Source organism: Amblyraja radiata, chromosome 39, assembly GCF_010909765.2.
Source record: "Amblyraja radiata isolate CabotCenter1 chromosome 39, sAmbRad1.1.pri, whole genome shotgun sequence".
NCBI lineage: Eukaryota > Metazoa > Chordata > Chondrichthyes > Rajiformes > Rajidae > Amblyraja > Amblyraja radiata.
This window is the reverse complement of record NC_045994.1, coordinates 16,467,728-16,483,465: the sequence shown is the minus strand read 5'-3', so window position 1 is coordinate 16,483,465 and position 15,738 is coordinate 16,467,728. Positions and strand designations below refer to the sequence as shown.

Here is a 15,738-nt window from a genome sequence, read left to right as displayed (position 1 = left end):
ATTGGCCGGCTGCCGCCAGGCGCCCAGCTTCCATTGGTCAATCTCCGTGTCAATCACATACATGTCCCGCCCACCATCTACTCCCATTGGCCGGCTGCCGCCAGGCGCCGAGCTGCATTGGTCAATCCCCGTGTCGATCACCTATATATCCTGCCCCCCTCCCGCTCCCATTGGCCGGCCGCTGCCAGGCGCCGAGCTTCATTGGTCAATCTCCGTGTCAATCACATACATGTCCCGCCCACCATCTACTCCCATTGGACGGCTGCTGCCAGGCGCCGAGATGCCATTGGTCAATCTCCGTGTCAATCACCTACATGTCCCGCCCACTACCTGCTCGTCATTGACCCAGCCCTACATCAATCACCCAATTCCCGCCCACCGTCTGCTTTCATTGGCCGGCTGCTACCCGATGCCGCGCTGTTATTGGCCGACCTCCGTGTCAATCATCTGCCAGATCCCGCCCACCGTCTCCCATTGGCCGTTTGCTGCCAATACTGCCCCACCATTGGTCCAGACCCACATCAATTACCCACAGGTCCCGCCCTCTCCGTTTTCTCGTCGGCTATTGGCTAATCCGAAGTTGTTGGCCCACCCCCTCCACATGCCTATTGGACAGAGGGCCTGTCCAACATCCCGGGGAAAGTTTTCCAGAAAACTTTGAGGAAGTTTCAACAACTTAATATTTATACTTGAACTTCTTTGTTCAATTCTCCAGAACCAGGGGCCACACACACAGTCTTACAATAAAGGGGAGGTCATTTAAGACTGAGGTGAGAAAAAACTTTTTCACCCAGAGAGTTGTGAATTTGTGGAATTCCCTGCCCCAGAGGGCAGTGGAGGCCAAGTCACTGGATGGATTTAAGAGAGAGTTAGATAGAGCTCTAGGGGCTAGTGGAGTCAAGGGATATGGGGAGAAGGCAGGCACGGGTTATTGATTGGGGATGATCAGCTATGATCGCAATGAATGGCGGTGCTGGCTCGAAGGGCCGAATGGCCTCCTGCAACTATTTTCTATGTTTCCATGTAATTAGTTCCTTTGTTCAGCTGAAACCGATGTGACGTCAGCACCATTAACAGTCATTAGGACTTCACAAAAATGCTGTTCAAGTTAGAATCTGACTCAAACCTCTAAAGTGGTTAGCGTCACAGGTTTTAGGAATCTCATTAGATGTTTATGAACATTTTAGTTCATTTCCGAAGTGTTTTCTTTTGATGCCGAGAGAATGGAGCGGCTGGGCTTGTACACTCTGGAGATTAGAAGGATGAGAGGGAATCTTATTGAAACATATAAGATTGTTAAGGGTTTGGACACGCTAGGGGCAGGAAACATGTTCCCGATGTTGGGGGAGTCCATAACCAGGGGCCACAGTTTAATAATAAGGGGTAAGCCATTTAGAACGGAGACGAGGAAACACTTTTTCTCACAGAGAGTTGTGAATCTGTGGAATTCTCTGCCTCAGAGGGCGGTGGAGGCAGGTTCTCTGGATACTTTCAAGAGATCTAGATAGGGTTCTTAAAGATAGCGGAGTCAGGGGATATGGGGAGAAGGCAGGAACGGGGTACTGATTGGGGATGATCAGCCATGATCACATTGAATGGTGGTGCTGGCTCGAAGGGCCAAATGGTCTACTCCTGCACCTATTGTCCATTGTCTATTGAACAGAAGTTGTAGGCACCTTACTTTATCTTATACTTTTAACGAGCTATGATTTTTGATATTCTACAATGCGAAAAATTAACATGAAATAGGAAATTGCTGCACATATTAAGCAATTCAGACAGAATTTATTGTAAAAAGTTGATGCTGCGATTGATGACCTTTGATTATGTCAGAACGTCTTTGACAAAAGTTAATCGGCCTGAAATGTTCTCTGATACATAAAATCGTCGTGGACATGAGAAAGCGTAGGAGTGAAGTGGTGATCTTTTAGAGATGTACAAAATCATGAGAGGAAAAGATTGGATAAATGCACTCTTTTGCCAGGATAGGGGAATCAAAAAGTAGGGGGCATAGGTTTAATATGAGAGGGGAAAGATGAAATTAAACTAAACTAAACTAAATAGGAATTTGAGGGGCAACATTTTCACACAGAGAATAGTGGGTGTATGGAATAGATGCCATAGTTGAGTAAGGTAGAATAACAGCAGTTATTTGAGAGGTGCATGGATGGGAAAGGTTTGGAGGGAGACACAAAGAACTGCAGCTGCTGGTTTGTAAAAATAAGTCACAAAGTGCTGGAGGAATTCAGGGAGTCAAGTATCATCTCTGGAGAGCATGGATTGGGTTAGAAGGATATGGGACAAATGCATACAAATGGCACTACCTTAGATGAGGAATCTTGGTCGGCGTGGGCCAGTTGGGCCAAAGAGCCTGTTTCCATGTTGTAAGAATGTATGAATCTATCTGTAATTTAGTTTGCGGTGAAGTGAATAAACAGTATTTCATAACAAGTAGGATGAAGTGAATGATTCCATTATTACTGGGCATGTTCCTACCAGACCATAAAATCTAACTGCTGTGAACCAGAACACACTGTGTGACATTTTGTAGCCTTAAGACACAGGAGGTTATTTAGAGAACACAGATTGTTTCTGGAGATTTGTTTTAGCCGAGATGCAATGAAATCAGAAATAAGTATCACTTTTTTAATTTGTATATAGAAATGTTCACGATTCAGAGACCGGAATTGAAGTTTATGGCTGTTGCATTTGTAACACTTCTGCCTTATCACAGCAGTGGTGTAACGATAAAATCCAATGTGGTTGGTGGCTGTAGAGGTTACTAACATTTCTGTGTGATCACCCTGACAATCAGCCATATAGTCACAGTCACGGTCATTGAGCACAGAACCCTTGGACCCAACCTGCAACAAGGTGACATAGTTGAGTAAGGTACAATAACAAGACATGTGAGAGGTACATGGATGGGAAAGGTGGCACAGTGTCACAGCGGTAGAGTTGCTGCCTAACACCGAATGCAGCGCCGGAGACCCGGGTTCGATCCTGACTGCGGGTGCTGTCTGTATGGAGTTTGTAAATTTTCTCCGAGATCATTGGTTTCCTCCCAAACTCCAAAGACATACAGGTATGTAGGTTAATTGGCTTGGTAAATGTAAAAATTGTCCCTAGTGGGTGTAGGACAGTGTTAATGTGCGGGGATCGCTGGTCGAGGCGGACTCGGTGGGCCGAAGGGCCTGTTACTGCACTGCACTGTATCTCTAAAACTAAACCTAATAAACTGCCCATGGTGACCAATATACCCCATTTTTGCTAGTCCCATCTACTTACATTTTGCCCCTATCCCTCTAAACTTTCCTATCCATCTACCTGTCCCAATATCGTTTAAATGTTGTTTTAGCACCTGCCACAACTACCTCCTCTGGCAGTTTGTTCCATGTGTGGAAAGGTTGCCCCGAAGATTCCTAATAAATCTTTCCCCTCTCACCTTAAACCTGTCCTCTGGTTCTTGATTCCCCTACACTACTCAATCACTCAAAGCACTTTTGGAGACAACGTTTTACCATGGTGACTGAAGTTTCTAATACCCAGAATAAGGTTGGCAACACAAAACTTATAAAAAACTTGCAATGAATAAGTGGTTAAGTTATTTCTACAACTGTGACAAAGGTATTTCGCAGTCCCTTCATTGGCTGTAGACCTCTTTGGAAATTCTGTCAGGGAAGGCTATGTATAATTGGAAGTCTCTTTAAATTTAGATTTTTCTTTACTTTAGAATTTTGACTATAGAGATGCAGTGTGGAAACAGGCCCTTCAGCCCACCATGACCATGCCACCCCGTACACTAGCTCTATCCTACACAATAAGGACAGTTAACAGAAGCCAATAACCTACAAACCAGAGGGCACAGCCTCAGAATAAAAGGATGTATCTTTAGGATGGAGATGAGGAGGAATTTTGTTAGCTAGAGGGTGGTGAATCTGTGGACTTCATTGCCACAGACGGCTGTGGAGGCCAAGTCAATGGGTGTTTTTAAGGTGGAGATTGATAGGTATATGATTAGTAAAGGGGTCTGGGGTTATAGGACGAAGACAGGAGAATGGGGTTGAGAGGAGAAAATCGACCAGCCACTATTGAATACTCGATGGGCCGAATGGTCTAATTCTGCTTCGATGATTTATCGCCTCTGGTCTTATGAATAACTGCATGCTATAAAACTCCAGTCATGTGTTGATTAATATTTTGTCATATTGTTTGCAGAAATACTTTTTAGGAATTCCTAATCATTATTCTGCAACGGTGAATGAAGGATGGGATGGTTTTCAAGCCTGAAATTGGAGAATTAGTAAGTTCCATGAGGATTGATTATCATTCTGAAGGGGGTGCGCAATAATGTGGTAATTTCATGCTTGTCTGGATTAAACTCTATCAATTTCTGGCATATAATTGGATCGTGTTGGACAGGCAGGTGCTGAAACTTGCAATGTTATTGTCACTAACCCAGAAAGAGGAAACCAGCTTTCAACAGAGCAATCCCACCAGTCCCATTCCCACAAGAGGGGGTGGGGAGGTGGTGGGGGGGCGGGGTGGTGGTGATGGTGGTGGTTACAGTAGGGGTGGGGGTGTGGGTGGTGGGGGTGTTGGTGATGGTAATGGTGATGGTGGTGTGGGTGGGGTATGGGGGTGTGGGTGGTGGTGTAGGTGTGGGTGTGGGTGGTAGTGGTGGTGGTATGGGTGGGGTTGTGGGTGGGATTTGGGGTGGGGGTGTGGGTGACATTTATTTAGTCAGAGGGTGGTGAATCTGTGGAATTCTTTGCCACAGAAGGCTGTAGAGGCCAAGGCAGTGGATATTTTTAAGGCATAGATAGATAGATTCTTGGTTAGTACGGCTGTCAGAGGTTATGGGGAGAAGGCAGGAGAATGGGGTTAGGAGGGAGAGATAGATCAGCCATGATTGATGGCATAGACTTGATGGGCTGAATGGCCTAATTCTGCTCCTATCACTTATGACCTTGTGACCTTATAACTGTTACTTGTGTCTCCATGTTACTGCTCCACAGCACAATCTCCTCAAAGTTCGCTGCTTCAGAGCCCTCCTGCTCTCTCTTATTAGTGGGACAATAGTGAGCTGGTGCACTGTTCGAGGGGCAATAGTGAGCTGGTGCACTGAGGGGCAATAGTGAGCTAATATACTGTTAGTGGGGTAATAGTGAGCTGATGTATGGAGGGGCAATAGTGAGTTGATGCTGTTAGAAGAACAGTAGTGAGCTGGAGCAGGGTTTGAGGGGCAGTTGTGAGCTGGTGAACTGTTCGAGGGGCAATAGTGAGCTGCTGCATAGTTAGAGGGGCAATAGTGAGCTGGTGCACTGTTTGAGGGGCAATAGTGACTTGATGCAGTTAGAAGAACAGTAATGTGCTGGTGCACTGTTCGAGGGGCAGCAGTGAGCTGATACTGTTCGAGGGGCAGTAGTGAGCTGGTCCACTGTTCGAGGGGCAGTAGTTAGTTGATACTATTAGAGGGGCAGTAGTGAGCTGGTGCACTATTAGAGGGGCAGTAGTGAGCTGATACTGTTCGAGGGGCAGTAGTGAGCTGGTGCACTGTTCGAGGGGCAGTAGTGAGCTGATACTATTAGAGGGGCAGTAGTGAGCTGGTCCACTGTTCGAGGGGCAGTAGTGAGCTGATACTATTAGAGGGGCAGTAGTGAGCTGGTACTATTAGAGGGGCAGTAGTGAGCTGGTGCACTGTTCGAGGGGCAGTAGCGAGCTGATACTATTAGAGGGGCAGTAGTGAGCTGGTGCACTGTTCGAGGGGCAGTAGTGAGCTGATACTATTAGAGGGGCAGTAGTGAGCTGGTACTATTAGAGGGGCAGTAGTGAGCTGATACTATTAGAGGGGCAGTAGTGAGCTGGTGCACTGTTCGAGGGGCAGTAGTGAGCTGATACTATTAGAGGGTCAGTAGTAAGCTGATACTATTAGAGGGGCAGTAGTGAGCTGGTACTATTAGAGGGGCAGTAGTGAGCTGGTACTGTTCGAGGGGCAGTAGTGAGCTGGTACACTATTAGAGGGGCAGTAGTGAGCTGGTGCACTGTTCGAGGAGCAGTAGTGAGCTGGTGCACTGTTCGAGGGGCAGTAGTGAGCTGATACTATTAGAGGGGCAGTAGTGAGCTGGTACACTGTTAGAGGGGCAGTAGTGAGCTGGTACACTGTTCGAGGGGCAGTAGTGAGCTGATACTATTAGAGGGACAGTAGTGAGCTGGTGCACTGTTGAGGGGCAGTAGTGAGCTGATACTATTAGAGGGGCAGTAGTGAGCTGGTACTATTAGAGGGGCAGTAGTGAGCTGGTACTATTAGAGGGGCAGTAGTGAGTTGATACTATTAGAGGGGCAGTAGTGAGCTGGTACATTGTTCGAGGGGCAGTAGTGAGCTGATACTATTAGAGGGGCAGTAGTGAGCTGGTGCACTGTTCGAGGGGCAGTAGTGAGCTGATACTATTAGAGGGGCAGTAGTGAGCTGATACTATTAGAGGGGCAGTAGTGAGCTGGTGCACTGTTCGAGGGGCAGTAGTGAGCTGGTGCACTGTTCGAGGGGCAGTAGTGAGCTGATACTATTAGAGGGACAGTAGTGAGCTGATACTATTAGAGGGGCAGTAGTGAGCTGGTCCACTGTTCGAGGGGCAGTAGTGAGCTGATACTATTAGAGGGGCAGTAGTGAGCTGCAGCTCTGGTCGTGTGGCTGTAACCATCAGTGATGAGTGGATGTGTACAACGTGTCCTTGTGTTTTATTCTGCAGAGCTCACTGGCCTTCACGGCGTGTCATTGCAAGGATGAATATCAACATGCAGCTTATTACTAGGCAGTTCCATACACTGTGAATTCTGCAGCTTGGGAAATGGATGAGAATACTGCTGGTAAAAAGAAATGATGATTTATAAGAAATGATGAAAGAATGACGGTCTGCCACCAACTGAGTCACGTTTGTTGCTGAGAATTCAATGTGACCTGACAGACCAGAGTCCGCAGGTCTGTTATTGACCGGGATCACAAACCTTCTGCTTGGCCAGAGTCCAGGGAGGCGCGGGCGAGCAGGGATGAACACAGAAACGGAGAGCACGTCTGCACAAGAGGAACACCGTAACATTAACTAACACTCTTCTGAAGCATTTATAGAAACATAGAAATCAGGTGCAGGAGTAGGCTGTTCGGTCCCTTCGAACCAGCACCGCCATTCAATATGATCGTGGCCGATCATCCAAAATCAGTACCCCCTTCCTCCCTTCTCCCCATTATCCCTTGATTCCGTTAGCCCTAAGAGTTAAATCTTGAAAGCCTCCAGTGAATTGGCCTCCACTGCCTTCTGTGGCAGAGAATTCCACAGATTCACAACTCTCTGGGGGAAAAAGTCTTTCCTCATCTCAGTCCTAAATGGCCAACCCCTTATTCTTAAACTGTGACCCCTGGTTCTGGACTCCCCCAACATAGGGAACATTTTTCCTGCATCTACCTTGTCCAATCCTCTAAGAATCTTATGTTCTATAAGAGCCCCTCTCATCCTAAATTCCAGCGAATACAAGCCCAGTCGACCCATTCTTTCATCATACATCAGTCCCGCCATCGTGGTGGTCCATATTCCTATTTGGTCCATATTCCTATTCAGGAACAGTTACTTCCCAGCTATGTAATGTGGTACGTAGCTAGTGGTGCCATTGTTTAGAATCCGGAGGTTTGGAATGCAGCCCGCAGACAGGCCCTTCAGCCCATTGAATCCGCACTGACCAGCGATCCCCGCAAATTAACACAATCCTTCTGCTTGGCCACAAAAATCCACCCACAAAGGACAATTTTTACATTTACACCAAGCCAATTAACCTGCAAACCTGCAAGTCTTTGGAGTGTGGGAGGAAACCGAAGATCTCGGAGAAAACCCACCCAGGTTCCGGGGAGAACGTGCAAACTCCGTACAGACAGCACCCGTGGTCAGGATCGAACCCGGGTCTCTGGCGCTGTGTGGCAGTAGCTCTACCCGCTGCGCCACCGTGCCGTCCTGATGCAGACAGGAGTTTGAATCTCACCTCAGGATTTGTTGAACTTAAATTTAAGTAACTCAATAAAGCTGAATATAGACTAATCGAGTCACACAGGCCCTTTGGACCAATCCATCCAGGACAACCAAGATGTCCCATTTAAGCTAGCCCCATTTGCCCACATTTAGTCCATATTCCTATTGTTAAAAATAGTTTCGTTTTAATTAAGTTTAATATTGTCACGTACTGAGATACAGTGAATAGCTTCTGTTTGCGTTCTATCCTGTCAAAGAAAGGACTATATATATACTTACAATCAAGCCATCCACAGTGTACGATATAACAATGAAGTTCGATAGAGCCTGATCAAAGATAGTTCATAGGTCTCCAATGATGTAGATGGGTCAGGACCACACTCTAGTTGATGAGAGGACCACTATTCAGTTGCGTCACAGTTGGGAAGAAACTGTGCAGGAAGGAACTGCAGATGCTGGTTTATACTGAAGCCAAACACGAAATGCTGGAGTAACTCAGCGGGTCAGGCAGCATCTCTGGAGAAAAGGAATAGGTGACGTTTTGGGTAGGGACCCTTCCTCAGAGGTTACTCTGAAGAACCTGCTGAGTTACTCCAGTATTTTGCGTCTATCTGTGGGAAGAAACAGTTCCTGAATAGGGATGTGGACAAAATGCAGGCAAATGGGGCTAGCTTAAACGGGACATGTTGGCCGGCATGGATGGATTGGTCCGAAGGGCCAGTTTCAACGCTGTATGCCTCGATGACTCCATATCCAGATTTATTTAATGACTTGAATTTAAATGCAAGAGAGGCGAGATTCAAACTCCTGTCTTCATCAGTATTCCAAACCTCAGGAATCCAATCAATGACTCACCGTGTAGCTACAGTACGAACCTCTTGATAATCAAAAAGCACGGTGTGAATGACATAATATAGAATAGTACATTGTGCAAATGACATAATATTAATGAATTGTAAAGCAGCAATGTTATTGAACATGTCCCTATTTAAGTAAAGATGGCATACTGAGACTAGACAGTGCTCTGGTGAGATTGCACCATTGGAATAATGAGTGTAGGTCTGGACCCTCCACCTAAGGAAGGAGGTGCGGGAGGTGGGGGGGGGGGGGCAGGGGGGGGTGTGCAGAAAGGGTCTCTTGGTTGATCCCTGGGATTGGAGGGGTGGGATGTGGAGAGGACAGGGTGGTTGGACAAACTAAGTCAATGCTCTTTCTCTCGAGTTTGGATCAATAAGAGGTAATTTCACAGAAACATACAGAATTCCTAACGAGCTAAAAACAAAGTCAACGGGTCAGGCAGCATCCGTGGAGGGAATGGACAGACAATGTTTTGCTATATTTAAGAGGGAGTTAGATGTGGCCCTTGTGGCTAAGGGTATCAGGGGGTATGGAGATAAAGCAGGTACAGGATACTGAGTTGGATGATCAGCCATGATCATATTGAATGGCGGTGCAGGCTCGAAGGGCCGAATGCCTTACTCCTGCACCTATTTTCTATGTTTCGATGTTTTGGGTCAAAAATCAAGAGTGGTTCATTTTCATACGTATCACCACGGAACAATGAAATTCCTACTTGCCGTAGCTTAACATCCCCATAATGCTCGCAATAACTAACAGGCATGTAAAATAATCAATATTACAATACAGTAATAATTAGTATTGTGAGGTAACCAGACCATGATAGTGTCAAACCCAAGACTGGAGTACAGCAAAAACAAAGTTGATAGTCCATTATAATTGCTGACTTAGTGGTTAGTGTTGTGCAGTGTTCAAGAGCCCAATAGTTGCTGGGAAGAAGCTGTTCTTGAACCTGGAGGTCACGGTTTTCAGGCTCCTGTACCTTCTTCCCGATGGTTGGAATGAGATGAGAGGTGTGGGTCTTTGATGAAAATAACTGCCTTCTGGAGGCAGCACCTCCTGTAGATCCCTTCGATGGTGGGGAGGTCAGTACTCGCGATGGACCGGGCAGTTCACCACATTCTGTAGCCTCCTTCGTTCCTGGTTTGTTCAAGTTTCCAAATCAGATTGTGATGCAACCAGTCAGTATTCTTCTTTGGCCCCCTTTGGTCGTGGCTGACCAGGGGTGTCTCCAGGGTGCTATTCCCTATATGGAGGACGCCTGTGCGTGACTTGACAGATCTGGGTCAGGATTCAGTGGCATGGGGTCCAAGACGACCGGAGACCCTATTCTGTTGCAGCCTTCATCCGCCTTCCCAGCCGTTGTGACGCTCCACTAAGGTCAGCCATCGTCCTCCGCCTGTTTCACCGTTGAGGTCTTGGTTGGATTGTTCTTTGTCAGAGACCTCCCCCTCGACCTTACCGCCATGGGTGGCTCAAACAGGAACATAACTCCAGACGGCATCGCTCTCTGGATCTCAGGTCCACACAAGCTTCTCCACCATGACAAGGTGACAATCCATGAAGAAGAATGGTCTCAGCCATATATCTGTTTAATTTCGAAAGCATATTTTTCGTGAATCTGATACTGAATCTTCTCAATGTTTGAAGGAAGTAGGAGGGTGGGGTCCCTTCTTTAGATTTCTTTAGATCTTCTCACAGAGCTTGAAGGGATAGATGCGGAACTGTGTTTTCCTGGATGCCATGTAGAGGCAGAAGCATGGTTCCTTCTCAAAATATGGTGCTGGCCATTCAGGACTGAAGTGTCAAGGAGTTGCTGTCTCAAGACGGTGTTAAACCTTTGCAGTTCCGTGCATGAGAGAGCCATTGGAGGCTTACTCATTAAAGTACAATCAATACAATTTAGATATTAATGGAAGCGAGGGAGAAACAAGGAACTGCAGATGCCGGTTTACAAAAAAAGAGTAACTCAGTGGGTCAGGCAGCATCTCTTGAGAACATGGATAGGTGACATAGAAACATAGAAAATAGGTGCAGGAGTAAGCCATTCGGCCCTTCGAGCCTGCACCGCCATTCAATATGATCATGGCTGATCATCCAACTCAGTATCCTGTACCTGCCTTCTCTCCATACCCCCTGATCCCTTTAGCCACAAGGGCCACATCTAATTCCCTCTTAAATATAGCCAATTAGCTGGCCTCAACTACCTTCTGTGGCAGAGAATTCCACAGATTCACCACTCTCTGTGTAAAAAATGATTTTCTCATCTCGGTCCTAAAAGGCTTCCCTCTTATCCTTAAACTGTGACCCCTTGTTCTTTCGGGTCGGGACCCTTCTTCACTCAACATGGCTAGGTGATGTTTTGGGTTGGGAGCCTTCTTAGACTCCACATAGGTGGGTGATGTTTTGGGTCGGGACCTACTTTAAACTCCACATGGGTCGGTGACAAGGGATATGGTGTGAATACAGGAAGGTGGCTGTGAAGTAAAAGATCAGCCAACATCCTATTGAATGTTGGAACAGAAACAATGGACTGAATGCTCAGCGTTCCTTCTCTTGATGTTGCTGATTCATCGCTGTGGTTCATTTACAAAAATAACAGGCTTTTATTTTATATCCTTGAAACTTATCACTCAAGACTGCGAAACAAAAAAAGAGCGTCATCATAACCTAGCCTGATTTGATCGGGTTCCTGACCCATTTCAGCTCCTCTAATCAATGCTAGCTCACCACCTTCAACTCAAAGTAACACTGAGATGAGAGGGGAAAGATTTAATAGGCAACTTTTTCACACAAAGTTATGCTGTATATGGAACGAGTTGCCAGAGGAGGTAGTTGAGGCCGGCACTAATACAACATTTAAAGGACATTTGGACAGGTACATAGAAAGGAAAGGGTTAGTGGGAGATGGACCAAACGCAGGCAAGTGGGACTAGCATAGATGGAGCCTCTTGGCTGGCATGGGCAAATTGGGCAGAAGGGCCTGTTTCCGTGCTCTCTAAGTTCCAAAAGAACATTTTACAGCACGGGTTTGTGACCCAGATGTAGCTGACAGAATTGGCTCGGTCCCGTTTTTCTAACAGCTGCACAACAGCTTGTGTGAATTCTGTTCAGTAACAGAGCATCTCTAGACGGCTTGATGAGACACTGCTTGCGTTATTCTATCCATAGAATAGTCATATGTGAATGTGAGGCTGGAATACCAAGGGTACGAATGCATAATTTCAGGTGCTATTTTTCCGACTAGTTTGTTGAAACCAAGAGCAAACAGCAAAGTGCTGGAGGAACTCAGCGAGTCAGGCTGCATCTGTGGAAGGAATGGGCAGGTGATGTTTCAGGTCAATGCCCTTCTTCAAGAAAGGGTCGAGATCCAAAATGGCGTCTGTCCATTTCCCTCCACAGATGCTGCCTGACCCACTGAGTTCCTCCATCACACTGTTTTTTGCTCAAGATTCCAGCATCTGCGGTCTCATATGTCCCTCCATGTTAAAACCAGGGCTTGTTCCTCTGTGTTATCGGTGGACCTTGACTGATGTGATGAGAATAGGATGTATTTTCAGGCTTACGTCAATTCAATCACTCTACCCAAAGCAGTTTGATTTCTCATCCATCACATTGCTGTGTTTGTGCAAAATGGGCCCTTGTTTGTGTAGGTAACTACTGTCTGGAGGGAATATATTGTACGTGGCATCTTTTAGTATGTTGTTTGAATGGTGATTATAGACAAATTAATGCCTGATACCTAACACAGCGCAGAATAGCTCGCAATAAACGGTTTGTATATTCACCAATTCCCTCCCTGGGGAATCACACACACACAGACACAGACACAGACACAGACACAGACACAGACACAGACACACAGACACAGACACAGACACACAGACACACACAGCCACAGACACAGACACAGACACACACACACACACACACACACACACACACACACACACACACACACACACACACACACACACACACACACACACACACACACACGCACACACACACGCACACACACACACACACACACACACACACACACACACACACACACATGATCACTTTCTATTATACTATTCCCCTGTACAACGGTGGTCTGTTGATTATGTGGTGTGTGCCTGTGCATATCCACCTGTAATTAGTTGGCTTGTTGCACATGCAGCTTTCTTCACGACTATGCCTGTGACGGTTTTATGTGTTACTCAGGCTGTGTGAGCTCAGTGTAAATGTTCTCACCCCAGGCACCCTAGTTGTAGCCATGTGTGATCTGTACTCAGTGCTTGACTCGCTGCTGCTTAGCACTGGCGCACATACAGACATAATGTATCTCCACAATAGAGTCATAGAGTCATACTGTGCGCAAACAGGCCGTTCAGCCCAACCTGCCCATGACGGTGAAGAAGCCCCATCTACACGAGTCCCATCTGCCTACATTTGGCCCATATTCCTCTACACAGTTCCTATCCATGTACCTGTCCAAATGGCTTTCAATTGTTGTAACAGTACCTGCCTCAACTACCTCCTCTGGCAGCTCATTCCATACACCCATCACCCACCGTATGAGAACGTTGCCTTAGAGGTTCCTACTAAATCTTTCCTCCCCCTCACCTTAAATACGTCTCTGTTCTCTGGGTAAAAGACTGTGCGTTCACCCTATCTATTCACCTCATGATTCTATGCACCTCTATAAGGTCAACCCTCACGTCTCCATGGAATAAAGTCGTAGCCTGCTCAACCTAGTCAGCTCAGGACCTCAATCCCCAGCAACATCCTTGTAAATCTTCTCTGCACCCTTTGCAACTTAACAACATCAGGGTGACTGAAACTGAACACAATACCCACACTGAACACAGCAGTAGAAGACAATAGGTGCAGGAGTAGGCCATTCGGCCCTTCGAGCCAGCACCGCGCTTTCAATGTGATCATGGCTGATCATCCCCAATCAGTACCCCGTTCCTGCCTTCTCCCCATATCCCCTGACTCCGCTATTTTTAAGAGCCCTATCTAGCTCTCTCTTGAAAGCATCCAGGGAACCTGCCTCCACTGCCCTCTGAGGCAGAGAATTCCACAGACTCATCACTCTCTGTGAGAAAAAGGCAATGTTAGTCCACACTGGGTTATTTAGTGCATATTAATAATAATAATAATAATAATAAATTTTATTACGGACTCAAGGTCCAGACAAGGGGCACATTACATTAAAAATGCATTGCATATCAAATATCATAAATATATATAAAATCATGGTATATCACATAAAAACATCATAATTTATATTTAACAAAAACCCACAATACTTAAGTTAAAAATCCAGATTAAAAGATGATCAATGTCCTACAACGAGACAACGATACCAGTGTCTCCACAGCTGGGATTCGTAGCGTGTGGTGCTAACCCTTATGTTTGTCAAGGCCACAATAAGCACATTTTTAGAGTCATTTATCCTGCAAATGAATTTATACATGTGGTGTCTTAGGATAGCTTCTAAAGTATTGACTCCTGCAGCCACAAACATATTACTGGCACTACACCATCTAGGTTGCCTTAGCAGTGTTCTCATGGCATCGTTATATGCCACCTTTAGTCTCTGCATGCTTGTCTTTAAATAGTTCGACCACAGGTGCGCAGTGTAGAGTGGTGTGCAGTATGCTCTAAATAGCGACATCTTCACCACATCTGCACACGCACCAAATTTACGCAAGAAAATTTACGCAGAAAATGGACTATCAAAATATTAATATCTCAATGCTGATCACTTTGGAGAAATATACTATTTGTAGTTTGAATGAGTGAGGCTGCAGGATGTGACTCGTGTTCGCTTGGTTCACACAACAGTACAAGATGCATCACAGTTGGAAATGGCAATGGTAATCAAGAAAGAAATATTGAACACAGAAAATGGACTATCATAGTTGATTTATATCAAACCTTCCAATGATAATATGGAGTCATGTGTAGTATTTTGGGGACCGTACATAGTAAAGATAAGAAGTTGGAGAATACGTGTAAATGCACCAAGATTCTGTCTAGTTAAGAGAACCTCACATGTGGAAAATAGGTGGTGTTCCTGCTGGAAGGGAGGAGAAAGAATTGTGTCATAGTTCCGTGTCACAATCACAGTCTATTTGTAACTGAGGACAATCCCCTGACACCCATGTGCCTGTTATCCCTGGCTTCCAGCTCATGGAGTTTGTGAGTTTCACTGCTGATGTAGAGAAGGTTTGGCAATGTGCATCTTGTACTTGGTGCATTCTGTAGCGATTGTGGGAGGACTGAATATTCTTGGTGGATGACTGGGTAAATCAATGAGTTGCCTGGTCCAGGATTATATAATTGGCCTAATGGCTATGATTTTTATTCCAACACACACTTGCCACTAACGGAAGGGGTTTAGTTAGTCATTTGCCATGTTTTTCCTTTACCCACAGTTCCATTGATGTTTCTGGTCAGTGGTGACGCTTAGATTACTGATTGTGAACAAGTAATCTCATTGAGTGGCAAAGGAAGCAAATGATCAATGCTCATTACTTGTCCGTTGCTTGGCAGGCATTTCACTTATTGATGCTGCCAGGACTATGTGCCCTTGGGCAAGACTCCTTCACCGATGAAGGTGCTGGAAATAGAGCTGGACTGTCAAAATGTTCCCTTAACTCATAGAAACATAGAACATAGAAATATAGAAAATAGGTGCAGGGGTAGGCCATCCGGCCCTTTGAACCAGCACAGCCATTCAATATGATCATGGCTGATCATCCAGAATCAGTACCCCATTCCTGCATTTTCCCCCAATCCCTTGATTTCATTAGCCCAAAGAGCTATATCTAACTCTCAGAACTCCATTCTAATCTTACAAGGGAGTGGA

The 15,738-nt window shown here is 45.9% G+C and overlaps 1 long non-coding RNA gene across 1 annotated transcript; it reads left to right on the top strand.

Annotated features, from left to right (window-relative positions):
- Positions 1 to 662: 662 nt before the first annotated feature.
- LOC116967236 lies at positions 663 to 6,884 on the top strand. Its single transcript, XR_004410185.1, has 3 exons — positions 663 to 770; positions 4,219 to 4,303; positions 6,750 to 6,884. It is a non-coding gene; the product is annotated as an uncharacterized LOC116967236 (long non-coding RNA).
- Positions 6,885 to 15,738: the final 8,854 nt, after the last annotated feature.